Raw genomic sequence first — 13,738 nt, forward strand, 5'->3', positions numbered from 1 at the left:
TCATTTGAGCCATTTTTTTTTTGTCTGGGTGCACCTGTTATGTAGTAAGGGGTGGAGCCTTAGATGTTTACCAGGGCAGGACAACCCACTTCACTGTGTTGTGATGCTGTTTGTGGGGAAGGGGTTTGAGAGGGAACAATGGTGCTTGATCCACTCTCTGCCACTTTTCAGTCACTTCCCTCACTATCTGCAAGCAAATTGGGCCCTTCTGGTGCTAGTTCCTGAATGGGTGGGTTTGTGTACGTTCTAGACTCTGTGAGTCTCTCCAACAAACTCTCCTGTGAGGCTGGGAGTTTTCCTGCTGCCACCTTAACCCCCACAGGTGTTTTCAATCAGAGGTTTGAGGCTTTATTTCCCCATGCTGGGTTGCTCAGACTGTCTCACTCCCTAGTTGTTCCTCCTGGTTTATCTGCACGTGAATGTGGGACTGCCCAGTCTGCAATCTGCCACCTCACCGGGTCCACCAGCAGCCACCTTGCCTCGAGTCCTCTCCACCTGGCTGCCTGTCTCCAACCCTCCTACCAGTCTGGATAAGTGTTTCTTAACTCCTTGGTTGTTGAACTTACATAGGGTTCAATTTTCAGGCAGTTCTGGTTGTTTTTTGTTTTTAAATTTGTTGTTCTTCTTTTGGTTGTGCAAGAAGGCACAGGGTGTCTACCTATATCTCCATCTTGGCTGGAAGTCCTAAATTAATTTTTTATTAAAAAAAACAGGGTGATAGTTAGGATGGGTCATCAGGGAAGGTGAGTAGAGAGCAAAATTCCTGCCTGGAGAGGTTCAGTGGCTCCCAGGAGTCAAGACCTTAGACAAGAGCTGCCTTATTACAAGATCTTACCCATTTTAGTGCATCTACAAATCCTGGGGGAATCTTGGTAGAATAAAGATGCTAGTCAGTAGATCCAGGATGGAGCCTGGGTTCTGCATTTATCACAGGTTTGCAGGTGATGCTGATGCTGCCTGACCTCATACCACCCTTTAAGAAGCAAGACCTGCTGTGGCCTGGTGGCTCAGATGGTTGGAGCATCATCCTGTGTATAAAACAAACAAACAAACAAACAAACAAACAAACAAACAAGGTTCCAGGTTCAATCCCTGGTCCAGTCGAGGCATGTACAGGAGCAACCAATTGATGTTTCTCTCTCACATAGATGTTTTTTCCTCTCTCTAAAAATCATTAAATATATCCTCAGGTGAAGATTTAAAAAAGAAAGAAAGAAGAGGGGGAGGAGGAGAAAAGGAAGGAGGGGGGAGAGAAAGAGGGGAAGGAGAAGGAAGAGGAGAAACAGCAGCAGCAGCAGCAGCAGCAGCAGCAGCAGCAGCAGCAGCAGCAGCAGCAGCAGCAAGATGCCAGGATAAAAGGTAAGCACACAGAAGGCTGTGATGACACTACTGCAGATGTTTCCCTCAGAATCTGGTCCAGTGGTTTGTAAAGTTGTACCTTGTTTCTATCTCACAAAGGCCAGCAAAGAAAAAGGATTCTGTCCACCTTATTCAGGAGCTGAGAAGGTTGATGTAAGGGAGAAGCCATGCATCCCTGGGGGCCATCCTGGTGGTGGCAGCAGGAACAAAGTGAGAAACCTCCAAAGGGGCAGCTTCAGAGAAGACTGGACCAGAGGGAATTTCCCCACCTGAAGAGTATTTTTCTTTAACTTTTTATTGTGGAAAGGTGCATTCATCCTCTTAAGTTGAGTAGTACAATGACTAGCTTCAACAATTATCAACTCATGGCCTTTTCCCCCAACTATCTGGACTATTCCCAATAGATCATTCAGAAATACTTTAAAACATATCTCCAAAATATAAGTGCTCTCTTTAAAAGCACATATGTTTTACTTTAGTAAAGGAGGCCAATCTTTCAGGAAAGTCATTTAGCAACATCTGTTAAAATATTTTGTCACTAAATAAAAATGTTAAAATAATGTGTTAAATAACAGAATTTTTTCATTTCTATAAAATGAAAAATATGCAGGATCTAAATATCCTTTGAAAATATGAATTTAAAGATATAGAAAACTGCTTGTGGTACACAATATTAAGTAAAAAAGGCAGGTGACAAAACAGTAGAAGCTAGGTGACTTTATTTTTATAAAAGCATAATACACACAACATATATATCTGCACAGGAACAAAACTGGAAGAAAATATTTCAAAATTTCAAGTGGCTTTCTGGGTAATTTTAATTTTCTCATTGTGCTTTCCCAAATCTTCCAATTCAACAATGAATACATATGACAATCATAAAAACAACATTAAAAGAAAAAAACAGTGGCAGTGCAGGGCTTCCCAAAGGGCACTATGTCATCCCAGGCCTTTTCACTGGTGAGTGACTGCATGCTCTCTCTTAGTCTGTAGCATCCTCCCAGGTAATCCAGGGTTTCTTCCCTTGGTTTAGGGGTGGCCTCCCTCAGAACCCCCCATCTAGTAGTCCCTTTCCCTGGCATTAGATCCTAGCTGGCCTCTGCTTGGCTTCAATAGTGTTCCCTCCCTCCCAGGTTCCCTGGAATGACTATCTTTAAGCACCCATGGCCCGAGCCAGCAGCTTTTAGACTTAATTGATTTAATAGGCAATGACTACACAATCTTATCCCTCCCCTAACAGGCTGAGATGGCAATGTCACATGTTGCCAATAGGTGGTGCTCCCTAACTCAAAAGCACTCTTGCCCAAAGGTTCTGAAGATAAGATTTCAGGGATCATTAAACTAGTAATTGCTGGCCCTCCTCTTGCTGGGTGGCTCAGTTGGTTGGAGAATCATCCTGTAGACGGAAAGGTTGTAGATTTGGCTCCAGGTAAAGGCACATCCTGGGCTGCAGGTCTGGTCCCCAATCTTTCTCTCCCTCTCTTCCCTCTCTCAAAAATTAAATAAATAAAATAGTAATTGCTAAACATAGCATGGCTACTGGACATGGCATTACTACATAAGGGCATGGGGACAAATTTACCACCTACTATTGCCATTCAACACCAAAAATGTAGGTGCACAAAAGTCTCAAAATAGACAGTCCTAGAAATTTAATAGTTTTGCCCTGACCAGTGTGGCTCAGTTGATTGGGCATCATCCCACCAAAAAGAAAAAAAGTCATCAGTTTGATTCGGTCAGCATTTCTCTCTCTCTCTCATTCATGTTTCTCTCCCTCTCTTTCTCCTTCCCTTTCTCTCTCTATAAATAAATAAATAAATATTTTTAAAAGAAATTGAATAGGTTTCATTTTAAGAAAAACCCACTTGCATACTTCTTATTCTTTTTAAAAAGATTTTATTTGTTTATATTTTAAATATATTTTGTTCATTATACTATTACAGTTGTCCCAATGTTTTTCTCCCCTTAATACCCCCTCTGACATGAACCCCCCGTCCTCCAGCACCCCACCCCCCTTAGTTCATGTTCCCAGGTCATATAGAAGTTTTTTGGTCTCTACATTTCCTATACTGTTCTTAACCTCCCCTTGTCTATTTTGTACCTACCATTTATGCTACTTATTCCCTGTACCTTTTCCCCCATTCTCCCTCTCTCCCTCCCTGCTGTTAACCCTCTAAGTGATCTCCATTTCTGTGACTCCATTCCTGTTCTAGTTGTTTGCTTAGTTTGTGTTTAGTTTTTTGGTTTGTTTGTTTGTTTGTTTTAGGTTCAGTTGTTGATAGTTGTGATTTGTTGTTATTTTACTGTTCATAGTTTTGATCTCCTTCAATGTCTTAGATAAATCCATTTAACATTTCATATAATAATGGCTTGGTGATGATGAACTCCTTGAACTTGACCCTATCTGGGAAGCAATTTACCTGCCCTTCCATTCTAAATGAAAGCTTTGCTAGATAATCTCGGATGTAGGTCCTTGCCTTTCATGACTTTGAATACTTCTTTCCATCCCTTCTTGCCCATGAGGTTTCTTTTGAAAAATCAGCTGATAGTCTTATGTGAACTCCTTCGCAGGTAACTGTCTCCTTCCCTCTTGCTTCTTTTAGGATTCTCTCCTTATCTTTAATCTTGGCTAATGTAATTATTATGTGCCTTGGTGTGTTCCTCCTTGGGCCCAAGTTCTTTGGGACTCTCTGAGCTTCCTGGACTTCCAGGAAGTCTATTTGCTTTGCCGGATTGGGGAAGTTCTCCTTCATTATTTGTTCAAATAGGTTTCCAATTTCTTGGTCTTCCTCTTCCCCTTCTGGCACCCCTATGATTTGGATGTTGGAACATTTAAAGTTGTCCCAGAGGTTCCTAAGCTGTTCATCATTTTTTTTGAATTCTTGTTTCTTCATTCTGTTCTGGTGGAATGTTTATTTCTGTTCCAAACTGTTGACTTGAGTCCCAGTTTCCTTCCCTTCACTTTTGTTTCCCTGTACATTTTCCTTTATTTCACTTTGCATAGCCTTCATCTTTTCTTCTATTTTTCAACCATACTCAACCATTTCTGTGAGCATCCTGATCAACAGTGTTTTGAACTCTGTATCTGTTAAGCTGGCTATCTCTTCATCACTTAGTTGTATTTTTTTCTGGAGTTTTAATCTGTTCTTTCATTTGGGCCATATTTTTTTGTCTCAGTGTGCCTGTTACATAATAAAGGGTAGCACCTTGGGTATTCACCAGGGTGGTACAACCCACATTGCTACATTGTGTTGCTACATTGTGTTCCCTCTGAGAGGGAACAATGCCACTTGCTCAGCGCTCAGCCAGCTTTCAGTAACATCCTCTGCTACCCATAAGCAAATGCAGCCCTTCTGGTGCTGATTCCCAGTTGGGTGTGTTTGTGTACATTTCAGGACCCTGTGGATCTCTCCAATGAACTCTCCTGTGAGACTCTGAATTTCCCCTGCTGCCAAAACCCCCACAGGTTTTTTCATTCAGAGATTTTGAGGCTTTCTATTCCTGTGCTGGAACCCTGGGTTGCACGATCTTTCTCACTCCCCAGTTGTTCCTCCTGGGTTATCCACACGCAAATGTGGGACCACCTGCTCTGCCAGCTGCCATATCACCTGCCCAGTCCTCCAGTCGCCACCTTGCTGGGAGTCTTCTTCACCTTGGCTGCCTGTCTCCACCCCTCCTACTGATCTGGATGAATATTTCTTCTTTAACTCCTTGATTGTTGGCCTTCCATACAGTTTGATTTCCTGGCAGTTCTGGCTATTTTTTGGTTTTAAATTGGTTGTTATCCTTCTTTTGGTTGTGTGAGGAAGTGAAGCATTTCTAGTTATGCCTCCATCTTGGCTAGAACCTCCCAACATTCTACTTATTTATTTTTAGAGAGGGAGGAAGGGACAGAGAAAAAGAGGGAGCGAAACATCAATGTGTGGTTGCCTCTCACTTGCCCTCTACTGGGGACCTAGCCCAAAATCCAGGCATGTGCCCTGATTGAGAGAATCAAACCAGTGGCCTTTTGGCTCACAGGCTGGAACTCAATCCACTGAGCCACACCAGCCAGGGCATGGCTCTTATTACTACACCTCAGACCAGTGAAAATTTGACCCAACTAGCACTGGCCCCAGAGTGGACTTCAGGAATTGCCACCCTAGACAAGGATTCCGGGAATTGGTGGTTCCTTCATTCTCCAATGTCAAATTTCTATAAAAATTAATTTTCTTCAAATTATGAATGTGTTTCTGCTCCCAGTGTTGAGCAAGACACATACATTATCTTTCCTCCAGTCGTAGCTGCAGTGGAGCAGCGAGCCACTTTTAAGCATTCATCTCTCTTAAAAACAAAGATCTGACCAGGTCATACCCCTGCTTATACTCCTCTGCTGTCTTCCTTTGTCTACAAAATCAGAGAACTCAGCATTTCACACCAGTGGCTTCATGGTCCAGGCCTGCCTCACTTGCCCAGGATCACCCCCGAAACATAAACAGAAGGTTGTTAGCCTTGCGAAACGTCAGCACTCAGCCAGTTTGCGCCTCCATAGCTTCGCACATGCAGCTCCCTCCACCAGCAGTGTTTTCAGGCCTTTTCACCTTCCTGGCATATGCTGGTTCTTCCCCATCAAGTCAGCACAATGTCACTTCCTCCAGGGAGCCACCTCCTCTGCTCTCAAGACACCTGGCATATAATCACCTGAGAGCACAAATCATCTTGCTCTAGTGTCTCAGTCTGCTGGGGCACAGACTATCTGTTCAACTGCATCCCCTCTTCAGGGCTTAACACAGAGAAGGTGCCCAGTGAATCCTTGCAGATTTATTGAGCTCTTGTAATGTATTTTCATGACATGTGAATCCTCCCCATGGAACGGCAGCAGCTATGGCCAATGTTAGACCGAAGGCTTTCTTTTTCCTAGCCATGGTCTTCCCCCCTGAACTATGGGTAATATTTAAAATAGCAAGGCCATGAGGGTACAAAGTATCCTCTTTGGTCCAAGGACTTCTTCATCCTTGTTGGAAAGGCCTCAGTCTACCCAGTGGAGGTGTCTATCAAGACCAGTAGAGATTTATATCCTCCACAGGGAGGCATTTGTGTAAAGTCAATTTGCCAGTCTTCTCCCAGGTAGGTTCCCCTTCGCCAAACAGGTTTTAGCAGTGAGGGAAGGGATGGCTTTTGCCCAGGGTTGTTGTAGGTACAAAGAATAAAGGCCTATGGAATATTCTTTACAGTTGTTAGTCCTTTGCCTGCAAATAATTTAACCAATGTTTTTATAGCATCCCTTTCTATGTGGAAGGAGTCATGCAGGGCCTTTAAAATTTTTCATTGAGAGGCCTGGAGAAGGAGAAGTTACTGGCCAGGCCCTTCCTGGACACCCCCCTTGCTCTCTAGCCCAAGATCCGTTTAAATGTGCACTCAAGCTTCAAGTTAGAATTGTCTACAGATGGGAATAAGGCTAATTCTGTGATAGGCCTCTGGGCTGCCTTCTTAGCTTCTTCACCTGCCTTGCTATTTCCTTTGGTAAGAGAGGACATACACTTCTGGTGGGCCCTACAATGTATCAATGCTACTTGTTCAGGGATTTTAACTGCTCCTAAAACTTAAAATTTCCTGTCTATGTTTAATGGGGGAATTCCTTGTAGTAAGGGTCTCCCTTTCTTTTTTAAATTATATTTTATTGGTTATGCTACTACAGTTGTCACAATTTTCCCCCCTTTGCCCTCCTCTACCCAGCAACCCCTACTCCCACAGGCAATCCCCACACCATCGTTCATGTCATGAGTTTCAGTTCTTTGGCTTCTCCATTTCCCATACTGTACTTTACATCCCCAAGGTTATTCTGCATCTACCTGTTTGTACTTCTTAATCTCCTCCTCTCTTCACCCATTCTCCCCCACTTCCCTCCCATCTGGCAACCGTCGAAGCACTCTCTGTAACAATGATTCTGTCTCTGTTGTTCTTGTTTGCTTAGTTCATTTTTTAGATTCAGTTGTTGATAGATATGTATTTATTGTCATTTTATTGTTCACTGTTTTTATCTTTTTCTTAAGTAAGTCCCTTTAACATTTCACATACTAATGGTTTGGTGATGATGAACTCCTTTAGTTTTCTCTTCTCTGGGAAGCTCTTCATCTGCCCTTCAATTCTAATTGATAGCTTTGTGGGGTAGTTGTCCCAGAGGCAAACTTGGCTGTAGGTCCCTGCTTTCTATGACTTTAAATATTTCTTGCAAGTCCCTTCCAGCCTGCAAAGTTTCTTTTGAGAAATCACCTGACAGTTTTATGGGAACTCCCCTGTAGGTAACTAACTGCTTTTCTCTTGCTGCTTATAAGATTCTCTCTTTAACATTTGGCATTTTAACTATGATGTGCCTTGAAGTGGACCTCTTTGCTTCCATCTTGTTAGGGACTCTCCATGCTTCCTGGATTTGCATGACTATTTTCTTCACCAAATTAGGGAAGTATTCTTTCATTATTTTTTTAAGTAGAGTTCCAATTTCTTGCTCTTTCTCTTCTCCTTCTGGCACCCCTATGATGTGAATGTTGGACCTCTTGAAGTTGTCCCAGATGCTGTTAACACTATTCTCATTTTGGGCAATTCTTTTTTTTTTCTTGTTGATCTGCATGGTTGCTTTTTGTTTGTTTATGTTCCAAATCATTGATTTGATTCTCAGCTTCATCCACTCTACTGTTGTTTCTGTGTAAGTTGTTCTTTATTTCAATTAGTGTACCCTTCATTTCTAACTGAATCATTTTTATGTTGTTGAGGTCCTCACTAAGTTCCTTGAACATCCTTATAACCAGTGTTTTGAACTCTGCATCTGATAGATTGCTTATCCCCATTTTGTTTAGTTTTTTTTTCCTGGAGTTTTGATCTGTTCTTTCATTTGGGCCATGTTTCTTTGTCTTTTTGTTTTGGCAGGCTCCCTGTGTTTGTTTCTATGTATTAGGTAGAGCTGCTATGAGTCCCTGTCTTGGGATGGTGGCCTAATGTAGTAGGTGTCCTGTAGGGTCCAGTGGCACAGCCTCCCAGATCACCCAAGCTGGGTACTCGAGGTGTGCCAACTATGTGGGCACAGTACACCCTCCTCTTGTCATTGAGCCTTAGTTGCTGTTGGCAGGGTAATGGTTTGGGAGGGATTTGCCCAGGCCAGTCAGCTGCAAGGATTGACTTTGACCACTGACCACCAACCTTCAACCTCCATGGAGGATCAGCTGTGCAGAGGTGGGGTGGTGGTGCTCAGCATGGTCTGTAGCTGTCCATTGGGTGTGCAGGCCCTGGGTTTTCCTGGGTGGTGTAGGCCAAGGTCAGCCCTCACCTGTGTTCTTCCCAGGGCCACCCTGCCTGAGCTATAGACCAATCTGAGATGGTTGCTACTTGTACTGGGCTTGGAGATTCCCAGGCAAAGCCAAGCTGTGAATCTAGGCTGGCTGCTCCTAGTGCCAGGCCTGGAGCCACTTAGCAAGAGATATGGGGGCTAGGGGTTCACTGAGGCCAGCTGTTGCTTGTTTGAAAGGATTTACTAAATTGTGAAGCATGAGCCAAGACCAGCCATTCATATGGCAAAGCTACCATTAACAGCTGTAAATTTGGTGGGATGGAGCCTCAGGGGACCTTCAGAGTGGGGCAAACAGTGTTAACCAGGTTGATGGAGTCTCACATATGCTCCCCTCTGTAGGTCCTGTGGCTCTGGCCACTTTTCTATTGGGGAAAAAGTTGTTCCCCAGCTCCTACCTTGATCCCAGACACTTTAGTTTCTCCCCGTATGCCACTGGTGACTTTCAAGCTGCTACCCCAGTGCTGGAGCTCAAAGGGAGTGAGTCTGAGTAAGTTTGTGTGTGGGTTCTTTAAGAGGAATGGCTTGGGACTACAGAAGTTTCTTCCACCTACTCAATCCCCTGCTGGTTTTTGCAGCCAAAAGCTGTGGGGACTTATCTTCCTGGCACTGGAACCCTGAGCCGGGGGGCCTGGTGTGGGGCTGGAGCTCCTCACTCCTGAGATATCCATCCTGAATTTTACCCACCACATGTAGATGTAGGACTAGCCTGTTCCATGTTTCCATCCCTCCTACCAGTCTAGATGGATGTGGTTTCCTTAATTCCATTGTTGTCATATTACCATTCAACTCAACTTATGCTGTTTCTGAGTGATGGTTGTTCTATAATTTAGTTGTAATTTTGGTGTGGCTGTGCAAGGAGGCAAGCCATGTCTACCTATGCTGCCATCTTGATCAGAAGTCCCGCCTGCCTTTCTTTCCAGATGGCAGCATGAGTGTGCAGAACAAGGAAGGCATATGTAGAATCTGTATAGTTGTTAATCCCTTTTTTCTTGTCCTAGAATAAGAGCTCAGGTAAGGACTATAACTTCAGCCTTTTGGGCACAGGTTCAGGGTGGAAGAGGCCGTGCCCTAATGGTGTCATAAACTTGCTACTGCATATACAGCCTTTTGCTGCCCATTCTGTGCAAAGCTGCTTTCATTGATGAATCACCTTTGTCAGGGCTTTCTAAGTTTTGGTCTAACAAGACATTTCTACCGGAATAGGTAAGATAAATGATCTTTGAGCAGGAATGAGTTAAGTCTGGAGATGATTCTGTATTTAAGAAGGCTGGATTTAAGGTACTACAGGTTTTTACAGTTGCTTCAAGATTGTTCAGGAAGGCCTATTATCTGGTTAATCTCTCTCTTGTGTACCAGAAATGGCCTTTCATTTCTAATACACCTTGGACTTGATGTGGAGTTAGAACCTCTAATTTTTGTCCAAGAGTTAACTTAGCAGCTTCTCCAGTTAACATGGTTGTAGCTACAACTGCTCTTAGACATGGGGGCTCCCAGGTTGCTGCACTGTCCAGCTTCTTAGAGAAACATGAAACCTGTAGAGGTTTGTTTCCTAGTCACTGGCCTAAGACCCTGAAGGCTATTCCCAGCTTCTCTGCTATGTATAAAGAGAAAGGCTTGTTTAAGTTAGGGATGACTGGGGCAGGGGCCTCAGCTAGGGCGTGCTTGATTTTATTAAAAGCCTTAATCATGTTCCTTTTCCCATATAATGGGTTCAGTGTCTGGTCCCTTAGTAGCCTCATATAAAGGCTTTGCAACTAGTCCAAAGCTTGGGATCCAAATTCTGCACAATGCAGCCATTCCAAAACAGAGTGGGGTTGTTGTTTGGCAGTGGGTGGTGTTAGCTCAGTAATTGCTTTTATTCTCTCTGGCGACGGTTGTCTAGATCCTGGGGTTAGGATATCTCCTAAATAGTTCACTTTCTCTCTGGTAATTTGGGCCTTTTTCTTAGAGACTCAACATCCCCAGTCTCGAAGGAAGTTCAGAATTTGGATACTGTTACGATCTGAGGATCCCTTTGAGGGGCTACAGACTAGGATATCATGTACATATGGTCAGACTACTCCTTCTTGTAGTTATCAATGTCTTAGGTCCTTTTCTAATGCTTTTACAAACAGATGGGGGCTGTCTCTAACCCACTGAGGTACCGTCCAGGTATATTGTTGATGGATCATTGTTTTGGAGTCTGTCCACTCAAATGCAAACAGATATTGGGAATTTGCATCCTGCAAAACAAGGCATCTTTTAAGTCTAAAGGGATGCAAAACAAAGCACCTTTTAAGTCTAAAACAGTATACCCTGGAGTATAGTCTAGAACTTGAGTTAGCATGGTATAAAAGCTGGCCACAAGGGGATGAAGAATGACAGCCTCATTAACTAGCTCTAAGTCCTGGACCAATCTGTACTCCCCTATCAGTTTAAGATCAGGGAGGACTGGAGCACTGCAGGGGGACTGACATGGCACCAGCAGCCTGTGTGTTATGAATTTTTCAGTGATATGCTGCATACTCCAGGGCCTCCTGCTTGATAGGGTATTATTTTCTATGGGGATGGGCTGTCCCAGTCTTTAGGTGAATTTGAACTGGTTGGACCATCTTGGCTTTTCCAGAAACCCCAGAGTCCAAAACTAGGGGACCCACTTTTTGTAAAATTTGCTCTGGAATGCCATTTTACTTCTTATTTTCATTGGCTAACATAATTTTAAGGATCTTAACTGAGACCTTCTGAAACTGCAAAATGGCCCCTAATCTGGCCAAGAGGTCTCATCCTAGCAACAGTAAAGGCATTGTGGAAAAATTAGGAAAATATGTTTAAAAAATTGGCTTTCACATTGACAGGTGACAAGGGATGTGAAAAAACAAGTTTGAGATTTTCCTGCAACCCCCACAATATTGAATTAGAGGAGAGAGTTCCAGTGTTGAGGACAGAGTAAGTGATCCTGATATTAACAAGAAAATTAATTTTCTTACCTGCCACATCAAGGGTCACCCAGGGTTCCTCAGTAGAAATGAAGATGCTGCTGTAGGCTGGGGCCAACCTGTTCCGTGGGCACCCTCACCCTCAAGTGCTGCCATGGCCTTAGGTGATGACCCCTTTCTGCTTTGGGAACAGGGGGCAGTCCACCTTCCAGTGCCGGGGTCAGGGTTTGCACCTTTGCATGTCGGCAGTGGCCCTGGGGGTTAACCTAGTGCTATTCCCTTGTCCAGTGTCCAGGGCATTTGCACTTAAAGCAAGTTTGGTTTTTTTGCCCTTGGTCCTTTTGTGGCTTTCCCAGGCTACCTTGAGGTGGCTGGACATTGCCAACGGTGCTAACAGCCAGTGTTAAAAGATTGGCCTGCTCTTCCTTTCCCTCCAAATCATGATTGTTAAAGACTGAGAAGGCAGTATCTATCAGCTGGGCCATAGAAGTTTGTGGGCCCATTTGTAATTTCTGAAGCTTTCTACGAATATCTGGAGCTGGCTAATAGTGTTCCCATTGATACTTGGCCTTCCAGAGAGGGTGGATCTGGATTAGGGTATATCCGGAACGCCTCTACTAGTTGATTGCAGAAGAGAGCACGGTTCTCCTCCTTTTCCTGTGTTATTTCTCTGAATTTATCATAATTTGCTGTTTTTTAAATATAATTTTATTCCATCCAATAAGCACTATGTCATGGTGTTTTAATTTCTGTGCCCTCCTGCTCTGTTCTAGTCCCAGTTGGGCTCTTGGTCAGACACCATCCGAGCTGCTGGTTCTACATCATTGGGATTTTGAGCATATAATTTGTCTGCATATTTGTGAGCCTTTTCCCAAATTTGTTGCTTCACTTCTGGAGAGCAACAAGTGTTTAAAATTATATAGAGGTCTTGCCCTGGCGTGGCTCAGTGGATTGAGTGCTGGCCAGGGAGCCAAAGGATCACCGGTTCAATTCCCAGTCTAGGGCCCATGCCTGGGTTGCAGGCTAGGCCCCCAGTAGGGAGCATGTGAGAGGCAACCCCACACTGATGTTTCTCTCCCTCCCTTTCTCCCTCCTTTCCCCTCTCTCTAAACATAAATAAATAAAATCCTTTAAAAAAGTATATAAAGATCTCTCCAGGACATGGCAAAGGTAAGAGTTAGGGTTTGAAAATTACTAGTGAAGCGTGAGGGATCTTCAGTAAAGTTTCCCAGTCTGTCTTTGCACTGCGGCGGGTCAGTCATCGAGAAGGGCACATGTACCCGAATAGGACCTTTTGTGCCTGCTACTTCCCTTAGGGGCAGGGGTGGGGCAGTGAGGAGGTACGAGGCTCTGCTCCGAGTACGCCCCTCTGGCCTGTTTCTCTTCAGCTAGTGATGCTGGGAATGCTGGAGAGTGGGGTGAGGGAGTAGGGTAGGAGTGGCTGTGACTGGGGGGTCAAGACCCTGGGACTCTGGGACCCACTAGCCTCCCCCTGAGAGGCAGGTGGGAAACTTAAGAGGGGGTCATCTAGAATATCATTGTCAGCTCCTGAAAGAACCACCTCCTTTGGCTCAGAGCAAAGAGATGAATTTTGATACAATGCCATAAAGGCTTGAATGTAGAGGACCTCTGACCACTTGCCTAACCTCCGACAGAACAGTCCAACTGGAGCATGGTGGTGTAATTTTTGCTCCCATGTTCAGGCCTTATTTCCCCATCTCCCAGCTTACACTGAAGCCAGGATGTATTACAAAAGAAAATTATCCTCTTTTTCCTGAGATTTTCTGGATCAAATTTATCCCAACTTCTAAGAATGTTACTGAAAGGACCCTGTTGGGTGGGGCGGGGGGGCCCAAATCCTGTCACTGAAACAAGCCCCTCCCCTGGGCCCTTTCTATACTATGGTTCTTCTCGCCTGCCACCAGGTGTTGGGAACCGCAGCTCTAATGCCAGAGTTTGGTAAAAAGAAAAGAACTATTTATTTAAAAGTTATACAGGTTTAGAGTAGTGGCTGAACGTTGCTGTTAAAATTCCAAAGTCACTTTAAAACACCTACAAACACACACATACAATCCTGCCTTCCCCTCCTTTGCCCAGTCAGGCCAGTCAGGGGCACTGTGTCTCAGGAAAAGAAATAGAAGTC

The sequence above is a fragment of the Phyllostomus hastatus genome, unplaced genomic scaffold (genome assembly GCF_019186645.2).
Source record: "Phyllostomus hastatus isolate PE091 unplaced genomic scaffold, TTU_PhHast_1.1 phas_contig_86, whole genome shotgun sequence".
Lineage (NCBI taxonomy): Eukaryota > Metazoa > Chordata > Mammalia > Chiroptera > Phyllostomidae > Phyllostomus > Phyllostomus hastatus.